The following is a 22,521-nucleotide window of genomic DNA, read 5'->3' as shown; positions in this document are numbered from 1 at the left end:
ACTGGGGGATGTGACTGGCATCTAGCGAGTAGAGAGGCAAGGGGTGTTTTTCAACATCCTATTTGCACAGAACAGCATCCCACAACAAAATGTCAATCTTGTAAAGGTTGTAAATCCCTGGACATAACATATGGCTCACTGTCAGAACTCAGTAAATGGTGGTGGTGGTGGCTTTGGTGGCTCCAGAGACCACACACTGGAGGCAGTACAGAAATCGTGGGTCATATAAACATTCGATGAGGATACATTTTTCATTTGGAAAAGGAGATAGTTTTTCTTTCAGAGCTCTTCTCTGATTGGATTGGGAAAGTCCTGGGCCTAAAATGAGGCCTGTGTCTTTATACCCAAGACCTGGAGCTACCAACAGAATGTTTATTCTAAATCCCAGGTCCAAATTCAACCAAATAACATAAGAGTTTTCCACTCTTCTATCAACCTAAACAGAAAGGGTTCCAAGCTTAATTAATTTGCATTAAAATTCCTCCCTTTTCCACTATTAGTTCCAATAATAATTTACTGTAGGTCAACCATAAATCATTTACTCCAAAAAGTCCTAAGCAGTAATTACTGCTTTCCAATTCAGTGCACTAAATTAGATTATAATTATTAGTCACACTTGCAGCTTTTATTTAGACTCCAACGCTAGCCAACACAAAACAAATGTTTGGAATGTTTATAAGCACTTTCTTTTTAACTTGACCGTTTTTTTTTTTTTTTTTTTTTTTTTACATTCAATAGAAGCCATCATATAAAAATTGGGTTTGCCTGACATCATGCATATTATAAGAATCAACAACCTGGCAGACATCAACACACACAATTTCATAACCTCACGGACCTGTCAAGCCAGAGGAAGGTGATGTTACTGAAGTATAATAAGAAGTCTACTGGCCCTGGATTAATCTTTCTGAGGGGTCTATAAGGTAGCCTGAAAAGCTCATGTATTTATTTGTGGTTTACTGTTAGTGTCCTTCTTGCCCACTGGACTTTAAGCTCCAGGAAGAAGCATAGCATAGTAACAGGAAAAATGAACTTGAAAATAAGATTTTACGAATTCATACACCTGTCCTAACTAGTTCATCTACCAGCACTAGGATCTTGAGAAGGTTCTTCTCTAAAACTCAATTTCTCATTGAAAATTGTGTATTCTGTTGGTAGTATCTATATCACTAGAGTTTTGGTGAGAGTAAAACAAAATAAAGCTGAAGACCTAGAAAGACCTTAAACATGTAAATGCTGGCCATTTTTATGTCATTATTATGGCAAAGAGTGGGTCTGTCCTGTTTACCAGTGTAGAGTTAGTCCTCAGTACATTGCTTGCAGAGATTATTGGCTTAACAAACAGTTGCTGAATGATTGAAATGTAGACTACTGGCTAGCAAGGTGACTTCTGGGCAATTTGCTTGTTCTCCTTGAGCCTCAGCATATTGATCTGTGGGTAGAGAGGGTTGTTATGAAAATTAAATTAGATCATCATATTTGTGACAATACATGACATAAAACATTTGCTTAATGAATGTTGACTATTATTATTAAGATTGTTCCCATGGTGGAGTGTCTAGCTGGCTCAGTCAGTAGAGCATGAGACTCTTGATCTTGGGGTCATGAGTTTGAGCCCTACATTATGTATAGAGCTTACTTTAAAAATGATTACCCCCATGGTTAGCTATGTGTACCTTGAACAAATCTCTTAATTTGAAACTCTGGTTTCCTGATATGAACAAATAGGCATTGATTCATTTTCTCAGGTGGAAGTGGAGAGTTGGTTGTAGGCAGTGTGGAGGGTTTGCCAGGAAGATGTGATGGAGAGAGGATATTTATAATGGACTGATTATAATGATGAGCCATGAGGAGTAAGGATGGAAGTGAGGACATAAAAGGTAAATGGATAAAGAAAAATATGTAAACTCACTGAAATGAAGCCCTCCTATTCTTTGATGGAGCTAAAGTGCCAGAATAAGGGAAGCAGCAGTCTGGCAGCTAGAGCAGGATGTTTGAAACAAACTTTTGGAAGAGGTGTCGGTGCTAATGTTAATTCCTCCCATAGCACTTTATATACACTAATACACACCAAAAAACATCTGCTGCAGAATGAATTCTTTGAGCCCTTCTTTTCCCTGGAAGAGGCTGCTTAGAGCTTGTGAGGAAAATTTCAACCATAAATGAAAATATTTCCCATATACGCTTAACATGCAGAATCAGTGCTACTTCTCCACCATCCATTCATTTGGTAAATATTCACTGAGGGCCTATTACATAGCAGACACTGTTCTATATTTTCGAGACATAGTACTGTATTAAGTCCCCCAAAATGGAAATTTCATTTTATATGGTTCAACTAAATTTACAACATCTTGTTATGATGAACATTGGGTGTTGTATCTAAGTGATGAATCTCTAATCCTACTCCTGAAACCATTACTGCACTATATTTAGCTCAAATTCAAATAAAAATTTTAAAACAAATAAACAAGCAAATAACAAAACAAAAGATCCCCGCCTGTGTGTGTTGGGCGGGCTGAGAGACAAGGGCACTCAAAATGGCGGACATCTCAAATTGGCTCAAAATGGCTGATCTTCCCGCCAAGGCAGCCATGAGCACCGCGTCATCTCCAGTAAATGGAAGCCTAGACAGGAAACCCAAACTTTCCATCCAGGACTTTCCAGCCAGGGACCACCCCCCATCGTCTGTGCTATCCCCACCCCCAGCCAGTCACCTAGGGACACGGTGTTCCCTTGCCAGTTTGGCAAGGGACCCACACGGATCCGGACCGGAACCAATAAGGCTTAAGAACCCCACACTCCCCAACCCCGGCGCGACTTCCCCGACTCGGGCCACCTCTCCGAGTCTCGGAACCTCGCAGGGAGCGCTCCCCACTAAAAGCACTCTCGAACCTACTGCCTGGCTCTGCCGTTTTTTGTTTTTTGTTTTTGGTTTTTTTTTTTATTTCTCCGCTTTCATTTTGGAAAAACCTTACAATGTGGAGCTTACATTCTGATAGAGATATATGATGATGAAAATTAAGTAAAGTTAATAGTTGACTTATAGTTAAAAATTAACTATAGTTTACAGAAAAGATAAGGACTATGGAAAAGGTAGAGTAGGGACACCTGGGTGGCTCAGCGGTTGAGCGTCTGCCTATGTAGCTTAGTGTGTGATCCCAGTTTGGGGATCCTGTCCCACATCAGGCTCCCTGTGAAGAGCCTGCTTCTCCCTCTGCCTGTCTCTTTGTGTGCGTGTGTGTGCGCGCGCGTCTCATGAATAAATAAATAAATAAATAAAATATTTTTTTAAAAAAAGGAAAAGGTAGAGTGGAGCAAACAATGGAGCCTCAGGGGTATTGGTGAGTTTGATTTTAAATAGTGTGTTCAAGGTGAGTTTATTGAGGTGACCTTTAAGTAGTATTCCGAGGAATAATCCAATCTTCTTTTGGAGAATCTCCTTTAGCTGAGATGGCTGAGCAGCTGACTACTTAAGACATCCTTACAGATCCCAGCGTTTGAGGGTTCCAGATCCTCATCATCTGCTCCCCCATTTCTAAACATGATTTTCTTTCTTCAGTAGGACAAAATCCCTATCACGAAGAGGCTTTCCCATGATAAAATCCATCATGTGATCCTCCAACACTGCTGAAGAATCACCACCCCTGGTTTGTCAGGTTTCAGATGGCCGATTCCCCGCCTCAGGCTCCTAGGATGGGACCATGTACTTCTGGCAACCCAAAGCTGGTGCCAGAATAAATAAGCAGGGTACTGATTATACCCATCCCTTCTAAAAACCGCTAGAATTTCTCCAGCCCCTAAAATAAGATAATTAAGGGGTAGAATTCCTGAAAGTGTGAAAGAATACCTTTTGGGAAGAGACCTTAGTCAGTTTCTCACCCAGTCATATTAACCACAGAGACAGGCAACAGGTGACCATTATTCCAGGGGTTCCCATTGGGCCTCTGCAGGAATAAATGCAGGCTATTCTATGAGAGATCAATGGGAGTGAGATCCTGTAGCTTCACCTAAAAGGGATATCAGCAATTGCTCTTGGTTTAGTGGAATGTGAAGATCAAGAAAAAAGTAGAAGACCTGAAGCAAAAAGTGGTAAGAAGTGGTGTCAAGAATACATTCCAGATGCTCAGATCCGGTTTACTGGCTAACTCAAGTTGATGCCATAGAAGTAACAGTCAGTAGCCTCCAAAAATAACTCCTCTGGTCAGAGCTTAAGAAATGAAGAAACTTAGTTTTAATATGGAAATATTTCTCTACCCAGTCAATATAGCTTATCTGTAAATGTTTGGAAGAAACATCAGTAAAAATATATATGTTGAGGCCATTGCCATAGAAGAGTAAGGTAGAGAGCAAATATATATTTGTCTAACTTAATCAAGACAAACAACTCAACTGGATAATTTGAGCCCCTAAAGAACTCATTTTTTGTCCAGTGTGTAATTAAGACAAGTGTTTAAGCTAGTTCTTATATATTTACATCATTGCTTTAATCCCTTACTTTCTGGCCACATTGTGAATGTTTTCTAAGTTGGGAAGATTCTTCACTTAAAACTTAGTATTCTCCTTCTTAAACAAGGCCTAAAATGAAATTAGGAAGAAACTCAAGAGGAGAATCACTTTCAAATTTTCAGTGCAACCTTAATTCTAATTTGAGAATTCCAAATCAATTCTGCACTCAATTAGATAATTGTTTGAGCTTTGGGCTTCCTATTACTCTACCATCATACCCCAGCTATTGTCTACTACGGTAAGTCAGCTTGAATTTCTCAGGTTATATTATTTCCTTTTTCTTGCCAAGATAATGGAAGAGTATAAGCCCTCCTAAGGCACATCACACTGAGAAATATTGGGGGCAGGAAACGGACAAACTAGTTTTTGTGAAGGAAATAATGGCTGATGTTTACAACATGCTTACTTTGTGTTAGGCACAGAGATATATTTTGGGTTTTAGCATAAAGTTTGCCTCCTCAATTATTCTACTTCTTTACTCTAGAAATGCATCAAGCTTTTTATAGTTGAGTGCTAGTATTTCTCCCAGAGGTTCAGTGTCTCTGGTCCAATACTATTGTGTTTATCATGGCAGGGTTTATAGGATGACACTCTTCTCAATATCTTCCTTTGTGTTTTGTATCTTGAGCTTATAAGATGAACCCATTCTCTAATATTTAAGATTATCTTCTTCATTTCACTCATATTTCTCTCTGAATTTTGGACCTTTTTAGATTAAAAGCATCTTTATTAAACAGGCAGATTTGAAAAATGTTAAACAGACATTGATAATAATTAAAGTTCCTTTTTAATTTTTATGAAGCACTTTCTCACCTTTTACTTAGTAACTGTAATTGCCTAGATCATTTTCCAAGACATGCCACAAGATAGGCAGTCAGAAAATAAAATAGTACCCCAAGTTTGAAGGTTAATGTCTAGAATGCATTTTGAAAGCAAACAAGACTCCTAAAACTCAAGCTTGAATTCTTCTGAGCTACTTTTGAAATTTACACAGCACCTCCTTTTTCTTAACTCAGCCTGAAAATCTTTCCCCCTCCCATTTACTTATGCAGAGTTGAATACCACTGAGATTCCTGCTGAGTTATTTCTGTTATGGGATCTGACCTGCTTTTGAGCTAGTCAACATCTCATCTCTTATTTGGGTCTTCTCTCTTCCATATCTGCCCTCCCCGGTTGCTTTGTCAACTTATCTGGCCTCTGATCCTCTGAAAGGACCAAGGAAGGATGGAGCAAGAAAAGCAGGCTCCAGCTGATGTTTTTTCTTATCAATCCTAGCAAGCCCTTCTTCCCTAAACATAAAACTCCTTACCACCACTATTTCCTAAAATGGATCTCAGTGTTAATAGTTTTATTTGGAAAGAAAAAAATTTTCTGGTCAAATAAATTTGGGAACTGCTGACTTAAAATCAAATGAGTTTCTTGATTGCAGAACTTCCTCAAGCTTTTAACATGCTAATGTGCATTGTGAATCTCTTAAAGGGTGATATAGTATACTGTGTTTCCCAAACTCATTTTACTGCAAAGCAGCGTTGTTGGTTTTTTTTTTTTTTTTTCTGGGAGCATATTTTGAAACTAATGTTTTAAGGAACATAATTTTTTTCAACTCATTTCAATTTTTCTCAGTATTTTCCAAACTTCAGCCTTTCAATTGTGACCTTCATAATTTCTGCCAACAATTTTCTTTAAATCAACTCATTTTTCTACTTAAACAAATTTATTTGAAAAGGAAGTGACTGTAAATGGAATATAAGAATCACTTGCCATAACTGGAAAAATAACCATGAAATTAAGTAGAATTAAGTAATGCTACTGAGAAATTTTAAAAATATAATCAAAACAGTATGGTACTGGTACAAAAGTAGACACATAGATCAATAGAACAGAATAAAGACCTAAGAAATAAATCCACAGTTACGTGCTAAATTAATCTCCGACAAAGGCGGCAATAATATACAATGCTTTCAATAAATGGATTTGGAAAACTGGACAGCTAAAAGAATGAAACTAGACTTCTTTCTAACACCATACACAAAAATAAATTCAAAATGTAATAAATACCTAAATGTGAGACCTGAATCCATAAAAATCTTAGAAGAGCACATAGTCAATCATTTCTCTGACATCAGCCTTAGCAACATTTTCCTAGATGTGTCTCCTCAGGGAAGGGAAACAAAAGCTAAGATAAACTATTGAGGCTGCATCCAAATAAAAAGCGTTAGCACAGCGAAGGTAACAATCAACAAAGCAAAAAGACAGCCTACATAATGGGAGACGATATTTGCAAGTGATATATCCAGTAAGATGTTAATATCCATAATATATGAAGAACTTACACAACTCAACAATTAAAACACGGGCAGAGAACTTGAAAAGACATTTTTTTACAAAGACATCCAGAAGGCCAACAGAAATGAAAAGATGCTTAACATCACAGATCTTCAGGGAAATGCAAATCAAAACCGCAATAAGTATCACCTTACACCAGTTAGAATGGCTAAAATCAAAATGAAAAGAAATAGCAAGCATTGGCAAGGATGTGAGAAAAAGGAATCCTTGTTCACTGTTGATGGGAATGTACAAAAATTAAAAATAGAAATATATGAACTAATAATTCAAGCACTAATTAAAAAAGATACATGCACTCCTATGTTTACTGCAGCATTATTTATAATAGCCAAGATATAGAAACACCCTAAATGTCCATCAGTAGATGAATAGATAACACAAATGTAGTACGCACATGCACACACACATTGGAATATTACAGCCATAAAAAAGGAGGAGATTGTCCATTTGAGACAACATGGATGGACCTAGAGTATATTATGCTAAGTGAAACAAGTCAGTCTCATAAGTGAAATCTCAAAGAAAAAAACCAACAAATAATTAAACAAACAAAAAGCAGAATCAGACCTATAAGTACAGAGAACAAACTAATGGTTACCAGAGGGGAGGGCATTGGGGGGAATGGGCAAAATGGGTGACAGGGAGAGGGAGGTACAGACTTCCAGTTATAGAATGAGGGGAATAAAAGACACAGCTTAAGGAATGTAGTCAATGATATTGTATTTGCATTGTAATGGGAAGATGGTAGCTACACTGGTGGGGAACATAGCATAATGTATAAACTTGTCAAATCACTAAGTTGTGCACCTCAAACTAAGGTAACATTGTGTGTCAACCATACTAAAATTAAAGAACATATCAAAATTAAACAAATAAACTAAAATAAATAGTGCAATTCAGGCAATAATATTAAATTGATTTATATAAATACATGTTTGAGAATAAGTCTCTCTTGAGAAGAATGGAGCTAATAATAATCAATAATGGAGGCAATCTGGCCACTGTTACATGTTTTTGATGATTATGAAGATTCACTATTGAGAGTATTCTGGGTTTTTTTTGGTTGATGGAGAGAGAATCTTGGTTCCTTGTGCATACAAAGCTGGCCAAAATTATTTAAACACTTTCTGAGATAGAGCTGGAAACTAAAAACCAATTTCTTTTTAAATTTTTTTTTCTTTTTACTAGGCACTTGATTTCTTAATTATTATTTTTTCTCAGTTAATGGAAAATTTCAAAACAGGATATCTACCTCCTACAGTCAACAAACACTAGTATTTTTACATAATCATTTCTCAGCTAACTTATTTTTATGTAAACTTTTAATATGACATACCCTATTGCTGAAGTATTTTAAAGTAAATTAATGATATCATGATACTTCACCCCCAAATTTTTCAGCATGCATCTCCAAAAATAATATTTTTCTGCATACCTACAATACTGTTATCTGTCAAGCCTAACACGTCCAATATTCAGCTCATATAAGAACTTTGTTCAAGGAAACTTGTTTCAAGAAGCCATTGAATGATCTCCAGATGGTCTTCTTTTGAGACTGTCAAGTTGTTTTGTACTGCCCAGAAAGTGATACATAAAACATTCCTTATCTATTCTCCACTGCCATTTAATTTGGTGAAACACTGATGAAATCCTTTTATAAATATTTTCTAGTTTTACTTCATGACATTCAAAATATTTTCAATGACTTTTCCAGATGAGTTGAGAAATAAAGCCTTCCACTTATAGGAAGGTTTTCAATATTTGTTGGTTGATGAATTGGAGGAACAAGATTAAAGGAGATTAGAGAATAAGGCAGTGCTGTGTCTGATGGAGTGTTTATATTATCTATGTTGGGTGCTCACCATGAGCCAGGCATTAGGCTACATTTGGCATCTTATTTTATATCTATTACCTTATTTCATGCTCAATGCATCCTATGAGGCACTGTATTGTTTTCGGGATAGCTGCATACAGTTAAGCGGAGGCAAGAGCCTGAAATCCACCTTTTGTCCCAATCACCAGACTGTTCACCAGGAGGTTTCAGGGGTTTTCCCCAATTCACAATGATCTCACATCACGGCTGGTTGTAGCCATGCTGGGTTTTATAGCAGAGCCATCTGAGGTACAGGGCAAGCCCCAAGTCCATGTCTTTTTGTAACTCGAATCATACTCCTAATCACCTGCTGCTGCTTCCCAGAGAATAGAACTGAAATCAAAATTGTTTATGAGGGCGGTGGGAAGAAAGATCCTGAAAAGCTTGGGGGAAACGCAGAGGGCCATGTTCCTAAATACAACCGTGGCAAAATGAGCTTTTCTGTTATGGTGGGCAGACGGCCTTTTATGCATATTATAGCCAGACATTATGCTATGAGAGGTGATCAGTTTTAGCAAAGAAGACATCCATCTTTGTCTTTGCCTCACGCCAAAGACCATGAAGGCTTGGCACAGATGGGGTCACCTATGTGGATTTGGGAACAGACTAGTGAATAAAGAAGTGGCCTCCCCATGTGAAGCCAGGAAGCTTTGGGAAGGAAAAATATCTGAGAGAGGGGAGACAGAAAAATATCTAAGGAGAGATGGTGCACATCATGAGACTTGTGCAGGGAATAGTCAAGAAATGTTGGCAGTGCTCTCTGACCTCCTGGAGATCATGACCAAGTCAGGGCACTTCCAGCAAGAGGCAGAGTTTTACACTTTCCTGGCCAGGGCAAGACACATCACCATCTAATTTATTTTGGTCAAAACTCCAGAACATCCAAAAATGTGGCATCCTGTTGTTGTACTCCAACAGAATGGGATCTTGTTTTTGCTTACTTTTGAGTTTTTGTTCTTGCTCTTTTAAAAAATGGCTGTTTACTCTTGAAACATAGCCCAGGCCATCCGGTTGGGCCAGGCATTCTGTTGAGAGCTTTACTAGCATTATCTGAGTTATTTCATCTTCTCAATAGTTATGAACACGTGCAAGAGCATCTTATTTTACAGAGGAGGAAACTGAATTTTCCTACACTTCAGAAGTAATGAGGGTTATAGAGCAACCTCATGTCAGCCTGACTTAAAAGTCTATCCTTATGATGTTACACTGATATCTAGGGGAAAACTCTGTGGTTTTCATTTGCGGGGGCTCTGAAGCTAAGGAAGGTTGTTAAACTGCCTACCATCATTGTTGATTAAGTAGCAGGTAGGAGGAGGAAAAATCTGGAGCAACTGTTTCTTTTTAAAGGGAAGAATAAAGTAGGCGGGTCACTGTGACTGGAGAATTCTACGAATGAGATGTGAGCCTTGTGACTGAAATAACACTTCTATTAATACAGTCCAATAGGAGAAAGACCCAAGAAAAGGCATCCTGACCTGCGTGAACAGATGTTTAGCAGGTAGGAGGTGTCTGGAGGACCAACGTTTTCATTTTAACTTAGAAGGAAAATCAGACAAGTCATGAAAGGCTGTACTCCCTCCCTTTCTTAAATTCATCTTTATTGAAGCATAATTGGCATATAAAATTGTAAGATATTTAAAGTGTACATCGTGGTGATTTGATACAAGTATACATTGTGAAAGGACCCCTCCCATCCTGTTAATTAACACATCCATCACCTCTTATATTTCTTTTCCTTTTCTTGATGAGAACATTTAAGTTCTGCTTTCCTAGCACATTTTAATTATACAATACAGTGTTCTCAACTCCAGATAGCCAGCACTTTTTTTTTGTTTTTTAGATTTTATTTATTTATCCATGAGAGACACAGAGAGATGCAGAGAGAGGCAGAGACACAAGCAGAGGGAGAAGCAGGCTCCATACAGGGAGCTGGATGTGGGACTCAATCCCAGGTCTCCAGGATCACACCCTGGGCTGAAGGCGGTGCTAAACCACTGAGCCACCCAGGCTGCCCTTGCCATTATGTTTTATATGAGATCCTCAGACCTCATTCATCCTAGAGCTGAAAGTTTATACCCTTTACTAACCTCTCCCTCTTCCTTTTACCACACTTCCCCCACCCTGGAACATCCCTGGAAACCACTTTTCTGCTCTGTTTTTATGAGTTTGACTTAAACAAAAGATTCCATGTATAAATGACACCACACAGTATTTGTCTAGCTTTTTCCTAGCATAATGTACTTAAGTTCCACCCATGTTGTTACAAATTGCAGGAATTCCTTCTTTCCCATGGCTGAGTATTCCTCCTCCCTCCATTTTCAACTGTGGCATGAAATAAGCCTCAGGAGGAGTTTGGAATCAACTCTTTTTTTGGTGAGGGGTACTCTTGGCACCCTGTTAAAGCATTAAGAGTTACAAGAGTCAGAGTAGGCAGTTGTAAGAAGAGTTATCTAAAAAGAGAACAAAACACATTTGTTCTGAATATTCCATGAAAGTTCAATAGCATAAGTTGAAGTTGTTTAATACACGTATTTTCATTGTAATACAAAACAGTGAAAGAGAAAAGAAAGCTGAAGTTTTTTTTTCCCCTGACACCTAGGTCTCAGCCAGAATTCCAACCAAATCTCAGTTCCTCCTTCTTACGATCTTGGAAAATTTCTTAACTGAAAACTTGGTTGCATCAGCTTTTTTTTAAGATTTTATTTTATTCATGAGAGACACAGGCAGAGGGAGAAGCAGGCTCCATGCAAGGAGCCGGATGCGGGACTCAATCCAGGACTCCAGGATCCAAAGGCAGATGCTCAACCGCTGAGACACCCGGGCTGCCCTTGCATTGGCTTTAAACGTGGTAACACTGGTACCTAATTCTTGGAGCTTTTGCGAGAATTAAGTGATATCCTTCATGAAGCACCTGCACAGCATTTGGCAAATGTCCGGTCTAAGAAAGTTTTGCGGCTTCCACCCTGCGGTCATAAGCAATCCCTCTCCCCCACCACTAGGTGTCAGCACACCTAAGCTTCCAAGGCTGCTCTTCTGCCCTTAATTTAATTTAACAAATACGCAGCGCTTACTCTGTCAAGCTAAAACTCTCTTAGACGATGCTGGAGGTAAAAAGCTGAGTAAGATGGCCCTTGATTTTAAAGAGTTTATAACAGAATTCTAAGTTCTGGCCAAATTGGACAGGAACAATTGTTCTATTTGGCTGGTGTGTTTTTGTTTATTTTAAATTGATTCAAATGTCTTTAGGTTTGGCCTGCAGTCTGTGCTTCACCCAGGACACCTGCCCTCTTTTCCCAACCCCCTTTTCTCATATTATTCTCAGTTACCTTTTTGACCCTGGCAGGCATTTGAGACAGAAAGCCCTGGTCTACTAATGGGTTAAGTGGAGAATAATGCAGACTAGATGAAATAATATCTTGAGAGCTAAATCGGTGTAAATGCACACTGATGGGGGAAGATAAGCCCGGTGAAATGAATTGGGCCCCTTTCATAATTTTACTGAGACCCACCCAGATCTAGCTCTGCTACATAAAATTGTTTCCTGTTCTATTCCGTCGAATTCCCAGAAAACTACAAAATAAAGAAAAAACATAAACTGCTGATTGGTTCCTAAAACCTTCCAGATGAAAAAGCTTACAAAATGAAGCCTCACATGGGAGATACTAAAAGGCAGGAGCTGCTAAAAATGGGCTGGGTAGTAATGTTGTAAGCCCAGAGCTCTAGCTCTGATTCTGACAGCTGCCAGGGAGAGGTTTCACCTTGAGACTCATAAAATCTCAGCACAGGAAGGGAGATGGGTTTTATAAGTTGGGAAACTAAGTGAATATATAGCTAAATGACTTGTCTCAGGTTCTACAGATTGTGGGAAATGGCAGTACAGAATCAAAACCCCTGCTTGCCCAATTTCTAGTTGTTCTTTTCATACTATATGATGGAGACAGGTAATATTTTTGGCTTGAGTAATTCACATGCTTGATCTAGATGACCTATAGTTACTGATAATTCTCACTTCATCTTTTTCTGAGACATGTTTTTGGACCTTGGAATTCTAGGGAGTTATGTGTCCATGTAGCAGAGTTGTAACTTCAGCTAACATCTAAGTTGTATAAGCACAGGAAAAGTGAAATAGAAATTTCACCTTGTCCTTTGAGCAATCTAGGGAAAAATAAAAATCATCTGCTACTGAAGGGGAAGAAAAAGGCATACAAAATGGATTTTTGACATTGATTCAACTTACTGGGTCTTTGCCCAGTTCCTCTCTTTGTAGAAATGGAGCCAAGAGTAATAAAGATAAATCAGGATCAACTGGTTCAAAGATATGACTCAATTCAGAGATTTCATTTCTCAGTAGAAAGCTTTATAATAAACAAATCCATTCTCTTAAGCTGCTCTTGTAGTGGCCACCACTGTAATTTTGTGTTCTTCCAAAACCAGCCACACCATAGGATGGAGTATGGAAGGCTGGGGTTATCATTAGAGGATTTACCACACTCTGAAGTTTGTTCCTGGGTTCATTCAATCCTTAAACAAATAATTGCTGGTGTCCGGGGGGTCTTTATGGATGAAGATGAATAGGATGAGAACATTGCTCTTAAGAAGCTAATGTCTTAGTGAATGGTGGGAGATAAAATAAGCACAGGTATTTCTTTCATATCAAGTATGCCATAATAATTGAAGAAATCAGTTAAAATAGCATTGGGGGATCAGAGAAATCTTTGCAGGAGAGACTGCATTGGTGTTGGGTCTTAAAGGATGGATACAATTTCTGTAAGCCTTGGCTCCCACAGGCCTCTCTGCTTAGAATGGCCACCTTACATTTTGGCTGATAAAAAGAGGTGAATGAATAATTCTTTTAACATGTACTATTTGAAAGCCTACAACGTTCTGTGATAAACTATCCTTTACTGCTCAGTTAATGCTACCATCGTATCTGAGCTTTATATGAGCATATCAGCAAAGACTCCTTCCTTGCTTGCATTTCTGGTTTACTTAATTCATGTTGGTTATTTTGTATGAATCCCATAACTAGAACTACATTTATATATACATGTTCCATTTATCTACTTGACTCATAAGCTTCTTGAGGGCAGGTATGATTTTGTATGTTATTTTAAGTTAGCCCAGTATTTACTACAGAGAAGGAGTTTAAGAATAATTCATTGAATAAAATGAGGTAGGTGATTATCCAATCTTTATCTTTTGTACATGTATAGAAAAGGCTATGTCTGTGTCAATCACTTCTGTCTTCTTCACGACAAATACCACCACGATGGTCAAGACCACAAGCCATATTTCAGAGTGTTGAAAAATAAAATGGTCAAATGGATAGGTCTTGAAATTCTCTATCTTCTGTAATGTGTCCCGGGCAGAGCCCAGTCTATTCTACTATGTAGTTTTTATGGAAATGGTTTTGAACTTTATGTGAAACTGTTTTGTAAAGACAATGAAGTGTAACCTTTGTAGAAAATCTTATAAAGATAAAGATATATGACTTTGAATTCCCGAGGCTTAAATTTTTTGTTACAGTGTATATGTGTTAGCTTTTAGCTCCTTTTAAAATCAGAAAGCTTTGGAGATTAAAAACTGAGTTTGTGCAGAAGACTGCTCAGGGGCTGAAATAATAGAGCACCTCATCATTTTCTACACTTACCCATCAGTTCAAGCCTTTACTTTTGTCATATAAAAATTACAGAGGTTAATAGGCTGGCTTCAGCCTTGTTCCTCAACTTGCCAGCGGGGTTTAAAGTCAGAATCTGAAGGATACATAAGACATACATTATTGAGTCTGTCTAAATTGTCTCTATACAAAGACCCGCCATGAAAAGAAGATAGCTTCAGAGGCTCAGCTTCATTGGCCCAGAATCCAATGGGATATCATTAAGTATTTTGAAAAATAAAAGCTAACAAAACTTATAATGTACATGGTCAATTTTCATGCTCAAGAATCTTAAGAGGTAGGTACCTTCACTATCACACAAATGAGAAAACTGAAGCTCAGAAAGTTTCTGCATGTGGCCTAAGGTTAGTCAGTTGGTGTTAGTAGAGGAAAGATTTGAACCTTGTGGCTCTATACCTACAATATTAATTGCTACGCTATTTTGGCTTTTTTGGAATTCTACATCCCTTTATATGACACTTTGAGAATATGTCCACCCTCCTCTAAGAAAATAGGCTGGCCACAGAAATAGATTCCATTCTAGATTCTAGATTTTACCCTAGAAGTTGGTTTTGGGACCTTCATGAAAGAGAGTCTGGTATAATTTAGTGCTGCATAAATATTCCCTGAATGAATAACAAGTTCCTCAGTAGATTCTTTCTTTGTTAAACTCTTCATTGAAATTTTTATTAAATCCTCAGTTGGATTCAGGATAGATAGTCAATGGAGTCTAAAAGAATATTCTATCCTTCTACTCAGATGCTGCCTAGAAAAGCAAAGCATGTGGATATGAATATTAGCAGGGTATTTCCTACATACTCTATTGCATTTATGAAATTGCTATTAATTTTTCTCAATCCACTGCCATTTTAAGAGCTACTAGGCTGTCATTATATAGCAATTTAATGCTATCTTTCCCTTTTCCATCAACAATGCTAATGCATAATTAAACCATGTGCTCTGGGGGAAAAGACTCTTTTACAGAAGTAAAAGCAAGATAGTGTCTCAAGAAAAGAGCACAGAAAATTTAAATACTAAGTTAATATTGATACATTAATGTCGGTGTATATTTTGGCAAGGGAAACTAGCTTGAATAATTTCTTTCCATAATGCTTTGTAATTTATTGATAGTGTGTTGTTCTTGAAGTCTAAAGACACAGTTCTCAGCCATAAGGTTTTAACGTATTACATAAGATAATTAGAAAAAATTAATAATCATTTGATTATTTAGATGCAGCAGTTAAAAAGTGTTGATATCTCTAATATACACTCAGATAGATCAATATTAAGGTATCAAGTACCTTAATATAATTTTTAGTTTTTTTTTTTTTTTTTTTTTTTAAGCTCTAGATAAGACCCAGACATTCTCAATGTGTAGCAGGCACAGGATGAGCAGATGCAAATTAATCTGAATCCCCTGGAAATCATTTTGACACTAGTTTTCTGGCATTTTCCCATTTCATAAATAAATGCATCCTATTACCTTTATTTACATTTAGCTACAGGCCAGTAGAAAAAACCCATTTAACAAATATCAGGCTAAACTCTGACTAATAATTTGGCAGAGTACATCTCAGAGGGCAAGGCAGCTATGAGCTATAAACATGAGGCACAGAGAAACAAAAGCCATGCAAAACACTATCTATGACTCTGTTGGTTTGGCTCTATTCTACAGATCACCGGTTGGAGGGAAATTTTCAAGCATTTCCCCATTTTTCTTTCTCCATTGCTTTTCACACTGAGAACTTAGGTCAATACTGCTTTCCTTTGTAAGCCAATTTACCTTTGGAAATGAAGTGATTGTTTACCAGGAAAGGAGATGGAAAGAATTCTGGGTAGGGTCTTGTGGTTTGGTGGGCCCTATGAATTCCTCATATTGTAACCCGATCTCAAAAGCAGAGAAATGCCACAGAGCTCTAGGCAGAACCTTCTAATCTTTGGTCAAATCCAGGGACCTAAGCCATGACAAGAGAAAATGAATCTAGAACAAAGGAAATTATTTTCAGGGGAGCACGTCACAGCTTGGAGCCCACTTAATAGATTAAAAATTCAGTTTCTCTTTAGAGTGAATTTGAGTGATTTAGAGTGAATTAGAATGGAAGCGGGAAGACCCCCAGGGACCCTGGGCTCTAGAAAAGACTTCTAGGGGCATGGCTGAACTTCTATTGTAGTACTGGCATCATGTGTCACTACATGCTCAGCTTCTAACATTTGGAGTCTATTCAGTATCCTTTCCACTGAGAAGGGTCTCTTCCTTTAATGGAATAAGTCTTTGGGGTCCTAGTTGTTGGTTTCATGTAATTCTTTGAAGGACATCTGTATTTTACTCTTCAATGAAGGACTGCCTTCTATAATAAAAACATAAAAAAACAAACATACCCTCTGATTCACATATCAATGAGCATAGCTAAGAATAAAATAAATCTTTCAGAGGCTTAATACAGACCAAATCTCTGTAGCTTCGGAGGTTGTGATATAGGGATAGAACCCCCCAGAAGTCATCAAGACTTGAATAACTGCATAAATGTGGTTAATCACAAGGTGTTTTTCTCTGTGTATTCTTGTAATAAGATGTTTGACAATCAAACATCAGACTTACTTAAGGTGGGTGGATAGTCACTGGGACACTGATTATCTGTTTTATTATGTAGATCATTTTTCAAAGTTGTCATTAAAATGTGGAATCTTGGGGTGCCTGGGTGGCTCAGTCAGTTAAGCATCTGCCTTAGGCTCAGGTCTTGATCCCAGGGTTCTGGGAACGAGCCCCCCATCAGGCTTCCTGCTCAGCGGGGAGTCTGTTTCTCCCTCTCCCTCTGCATCCCCTCCCCTGCTTGTGCTCTCTGTTTCTCAGAAAAAGAAAATCTTTTTAAAAATATGGAATCTTATTTTTAATGCACGGCAGAAGCCTGTTACTTCAACGAATCCAAAGGTATCTTAGCACCGCAAGTACTGGTGTTCCAAGTTGGGATTATACCATATAAGGCATTAAGAAATGTTCCCCTAAAGGCTTAGAAGGAAACATTCAAAACCTCCAAGGCCTCAAGCATTCTCAGTCCATTGTCAGGTTGAGGACACAGGCTGACTGGGGCTTCTGATGTGCTTCCTCTCTTATCAAAGTGACCTGCATCACCAGGTTCAATTCTAGGCCTGTGACTACTCCATTTGAGGTACATCAATGGAAACTGAAAAATGTGAAGTATAAGTATCTATATGCCAAGGGACCCATGTCATTTATATGAGGCAACTAAAGGTATCTGGTTTGAATTCTGCAAACTGGCTGTCAGTTTTGTTCAGCAAATTCATTAATCTTCCCCATATTGAGTTCCCTTCTGCAGAGCCTTGGCATGGGTACTGGAAGGGAAATGAAGATAAAGAAACATGAGTTCTTTTAGTTATTCCCTATTTTATTGCTCCTGTTTTAGTAGCTATGGTCATTTGGGGTCCTGTGGCAAATGGAATGAAAGATTTGTCAGAGATTGGACTGACCCCATTTTCTTCTACATGGAGGGCCTGGGTCATGTTCATCTCCAAGTCAGCATTCTACAATATCCCAACCACCCACCTTCCCCAACTTCCCAACCAATTCTCCCTCCCCATATCATGACAATCCATATAATAAAAAAGAAAAGAAAAGAGATGAGTTCAGATTTTACCTTATCCAGAAATCTTGTCACATCCTGAGATTTTTCTATGATTTGCAAAACCAGCATATCAGCCTGACTGATTTTCATCAGAAGGATTATATTAATGGTTGTCTTTAAGGCAATTATTTGGGGGCAACAGAAAGAACATTATATAAATGCCTGACCATTCCCAACCATCTTGCCTTATGTCGCCTTGGCAGACAGCTGGGAAGAAGGGAGGTTTGAGAGTTCTATGCTATCTGGCCTATTTGACTTTCTTATAATTAATATTAGGCCTCTGAAGGGTTTTTAATGTTACTTCTTAATAATTATTCCATTGAAAATATTTCAGTTTAGTGAAAATGGTTGTAGAGTCACTAGCCAATTTCTCGGTTCCCATCTTCTGTTTGCTTTTGGGAGGCTTCCACTTGCAGCTTTCATCACAGAATATGTATTATACATTCCTTAAGAGCAATAGAATGTTCTGCTGAAGACTTAGATCTGTGTCTCATTTCCTTTCCAACCAATTGAGAATTCTCTTTGGCACAGGACTTAAGAACTCATGTTAATTTTTTTTTTTTTTTTTTTGGCAGCACAATACAGAAAGATCAGTTTCATTGTCTTTCAGTGTTTTCCACTAATTAGCTTTTTTGATCTCAATGAATAGGTGAGTTCTTTTTATATAATTTATTAGCTTATTTCATCTTTCTTTTTTAAAAGGACACACTGGGAAAGGATACTAGAATCTGAACAACACAGCTTGGGAAGATTTTAAAATAATACTTAACAAGCCAAGGGATTTATATTTCAGAATTTTGTATACATTACTTGGATATTAGATAGAGTGAGCTCTGTTCTTTTCTCAAGTCCCTGAGAAGGTTTGTGGTTGTGGGACAGGGGAGAGTGTTGTGGGAAAATTTATGTTCTTGTTCACTTCATTTTTACTTTTCTTTACATTTGATAATTATGTTTTTTACGTATCATATTTTATTTTTTACATAGATTCTCAGAGGATTAAAGGAGAAGACATTTACATATGATGTACTCAACATTTCTTCTACATTACTAAGTGTATAAGAAAGCTAAACATTGTATGTCCCATGTTTAATATTTATGTCCTGCCTCTTTCCTAATAATAGAACAAATCCATTATAGGGGCATTAAACTGATGGTAGAAGAGAACATTACACGAGAACAATTACAGTTAAACAGTTTGTGCATACCGGTTAGCCTTATAATGTTATCTGTCACTTTTCATATAGTACTCAATTTTTTTTAAAGTTTCATTATTTTACTTTTATTTCTGTTCCCTCTCTTTTCTTTACTTTGTTTCCTGTCTGCCTTCTTCTAATTCTTTTTACCCTAGTCAAGGCATCTGCATTTTGCCCACCTGTGAGCCCTCTCTCAAGATCAAGATCGACATTCTTTTTGACAGACATTTTATTTACAGAGAGAAAGTGGCTTTGTTTTCAAATAGCAGCTTCCAAAGATAGTTGGCCCCACTTTGGAGAATGGCCACAGATCAACTATTTCAAAAACAAAGTTATGATTTTGGTAGCTATACTCAGATTTTAATCTGGTTATGGATGTCATCTCGCTCTAGTTTTATCCCAGTACTGTACCTTTTGCTCCTTGGGCTATTAGTCTTTTAGTTCCACAAGCATTCTGAACATATTCCCTGCTTCCAAGCTTTTTTGTATGCTGTTCCCTCCTTTCCATGCTTTCCCTTAAGCTTAAATTCACCTCTTCTTTTCTGGTTTGTAATTAACCTCATTCTTGGACTCAGCTTATGCTCTCCCATGCCCCACTTAATAATCTGTTTTATCTTCCTTTGGCTCATGAATTTTGTAAGTAATTTTAAATTCTTAGTGGAAAATAATGGAATATAAGAATTTAAAATTATATTTTGATATCTCTTTTAATACAACCCTTTTTTTGTTTACCCCTGCCATTTATTTCCATGATGTTGTCCAATGAGTACCAAGTCTTTTGTCCATTTCCTTTGGCAAGTAAGTGTGTTACTCTGTTGAATATATGTACAGTGATTTAGCCAACAATTGGTTTTGGAAGATATCTCATATGACCTTTTGTTTGGTCCTAATTCTGGTAAATATCCTCTAAAAATGCATTTATTAAGAAATCCATCCATTTTTATTTTATAAGTATAGTCTTTAATAACTGTATAATTCTCTTCTAAGCCTTTTAAAAAATTTATTTGAGAGAGAACAAGCAAGGCAGAGAGGCAGGGGGAGAGGGAGAAGCAGACTCCCTGCTGAGCAGGGAGCCCAATGCAGGGCTCAATCCCAGGACCCCAGGATCAGATATGGAGCCAAAGGCAGATGCTTAACTGACTGAGGCACCCAGGCACCTCTCTTCTGAGCCTTTAAGGGACTCAAACCCATCTCTCAGTCTTGCATCTTGCATCAATTTTTATTTTGTGACTTTGTTTTTTGTGGGTTCTTTTGATTGATTGATTTATTTATTTATTTATTTATTTATTTATTTATTTATTTATTTGAGAAAGGGAGAGAACAAGCATGAGCAGGAGGGGCAGAGGAAGAGGGACAGAGAATCTCAAGCAGACTCCACACTGAGTGTGGAGCTGAGTGTGGGGCTAGATCTCAGAACCCTGAGATCATGACCTGAGCTGAAACCAGGAGTTGGATGATCAACTAACTGAGCTACCCAGGCATCCCTTGTGATTTTTTTTTTTTTTTTTTTAGCATAGTTTGTGTTGAGGCAAAGGCTCTGCTTATGGCCTCATGAAGATGGTATGGCAAAGGTCCTCAGCCCACAGATGCCAGTCTTGCTCTAAGATCATCATGAGAATAAGAGCTGCCATTGGAAAGTACTTAGTTCTTCTTGTTTTATAATCAAAGCTTCTATTTCACAAGCAGAAATGTTTTATAGTTGAAGAGTCCCAGCTAACTAGACAGCAGAAGCAGAGAAAAAATTGTGTTTTTTTACTATTAGATTTTATTTTCATCACATGATTTTTTCCCCTGTATTTTAGTATCAATATCTCTTTTTCTGATCTTGTTGATGTGGTGTTGTTTATATATGGTTCAAAAATATTTTGTCTTTTTACTTTTTATTTTGAAGTTTCCATTTATTCAATGAAGTTGTGGCCTTTGGGCTCATAACAACTTCATTTTTCTATTATCCCCACCAGTAAGGGAGGGTCTTTGCAACCATTTTGTATTGTCTGTCTTTGCCCCTCTGTCAAAATAGCTTGTCTAGATGTCCACTCGTATTTTTCCCTCTGCAAGTCAATCTGCATGGGTGCCTCTAAATAAGCTGATGTCTACTCATAACGCAGCAAGGCAGCCGTCTTCCACCACCTTCTGTGCTGGGAAGAGGAAATGAACACTCAGAGACAAGCAGGGATAGAAAACATGGCTGATTCTCTTAGTAACTATTTACTGCTTCCAATGCCTCCTGTGATCTAGCTATCCTTGGGCTCAGTGAATTACTCAATATCCCTCTAATAATTTTTTTTTTCCCCTTTCTTAAGCCAACTTGAATTGCTTTCTGTTGCCACTAGAAAAACTATGGCTAAGTCATGTTATTAACAAGTGAAGAACCTCCAATATAGTTCTTTGGTAGCGTAAATTATCTTTTTTTGTGTTCCACTTGGCTTCTCTCTCAAAAATTCCATTAGTATTTTCTTCTCAGAGTCCAGTAGGCAACACATTGTGCCCTTGAGTTTGCCACTTGTGCTAACATGTTCCTATTTTGAATTGTGCTTGTCCCAAATTCAGGTGATTTTCCTTACTCCATCATGTACTCCTCTGAGCCCTCTTCTCTCTTTGTCTCTTGCTGCACTTCTCATCTCTCAAGTTCAGGAATTCCACATTCTTTTGGACTCAACTTCTATCTACAGTGGGACTGGTTGTTCATATTGTCTCTCTACATTAATCCCTCTGTATCTTTTCTTCCCATTTCCATTCTTCCTTTCTGGGTTCTTGACAAAGCTGCTCTTACTGAGGCAAGTATTTTTGTCTCCTCTCTTCCGCAAGAACAATTTTCTCCCTACCAATTTCTTATGATAGCTCTCGTTCATTCCTAGATTCTTCCTGTTTCCCTTTTATTTATTTTCCTCTTTGAATATTTTCTTCTTTATATTCCTTAAACAGTTCTGAGAGCCTGTCCTACTGTGTTCTTATTGACCCTGGTGTTTTCCCGGCATTCATTTGGGCTGAGAAAATGAGATTCCCCTCTTACTCTGGTGCTCTGGCTCACCTCCTCTTACTTCTGGAAATTTGTCTGATTAGATTTTTGTAGGTTCAGAGACTACAGAGAAGAGTATTAGTCTGGGTTCTCCAGAAAAATGGAATATATGTCCTTTTATTTAATTTTCTCATATATTTATTATACTATATACATTATTTATATATTATATTTATTTTATTATGTGTATAAAATAAGGAATTTGGTTCATGTGGTAATAGAGGCTGAGAAGTCTAAGGATCTGTGATCTGCAAGCTAGAGACCCAAGAGAGTCATGATGTAAA

The 22,521-nt window shown here is 37.7% G+C and overlaps 1 long non-coding RNA gene across 1 annotated transcript in view; it reads right to left on the bottom strand.

Annotated features, from left to right (window-relative positions):
• Window positions 1-720: 720 nt before the first annotated feature.
• The window catches only part of LOC140620604 (uncharacterized), a 43,144-nt gene continuing 21,343 nt past the window's right edge, over window positions 721-22,521 (bottom strand). The window contains exon 4 of the long non-coding RNA XR_012020345.1: window positions 721-1,432. This is a non-coding gene — a long non-coding RNA (uncharacterized lncRNA). The remainder of the gene's footprint in view (window positions 1,433-22,521) is intronic.

Source organism: Canis lupus, chromosome 29 (assembly GCF_048164855.1).
Source record: "Canis lupus baileyi chromosome 29, mCanLup2.hap1, whole genome shotgun sequence".
Lineage (NCBI taxonomy): Eukaryota > Metazoa > Chordata > Mammalia > Carnivora > Canidae > Canis > Canis lupus.
This window is presented reverse-complemented; position numbering and strand designations above follow the sequence as displayed.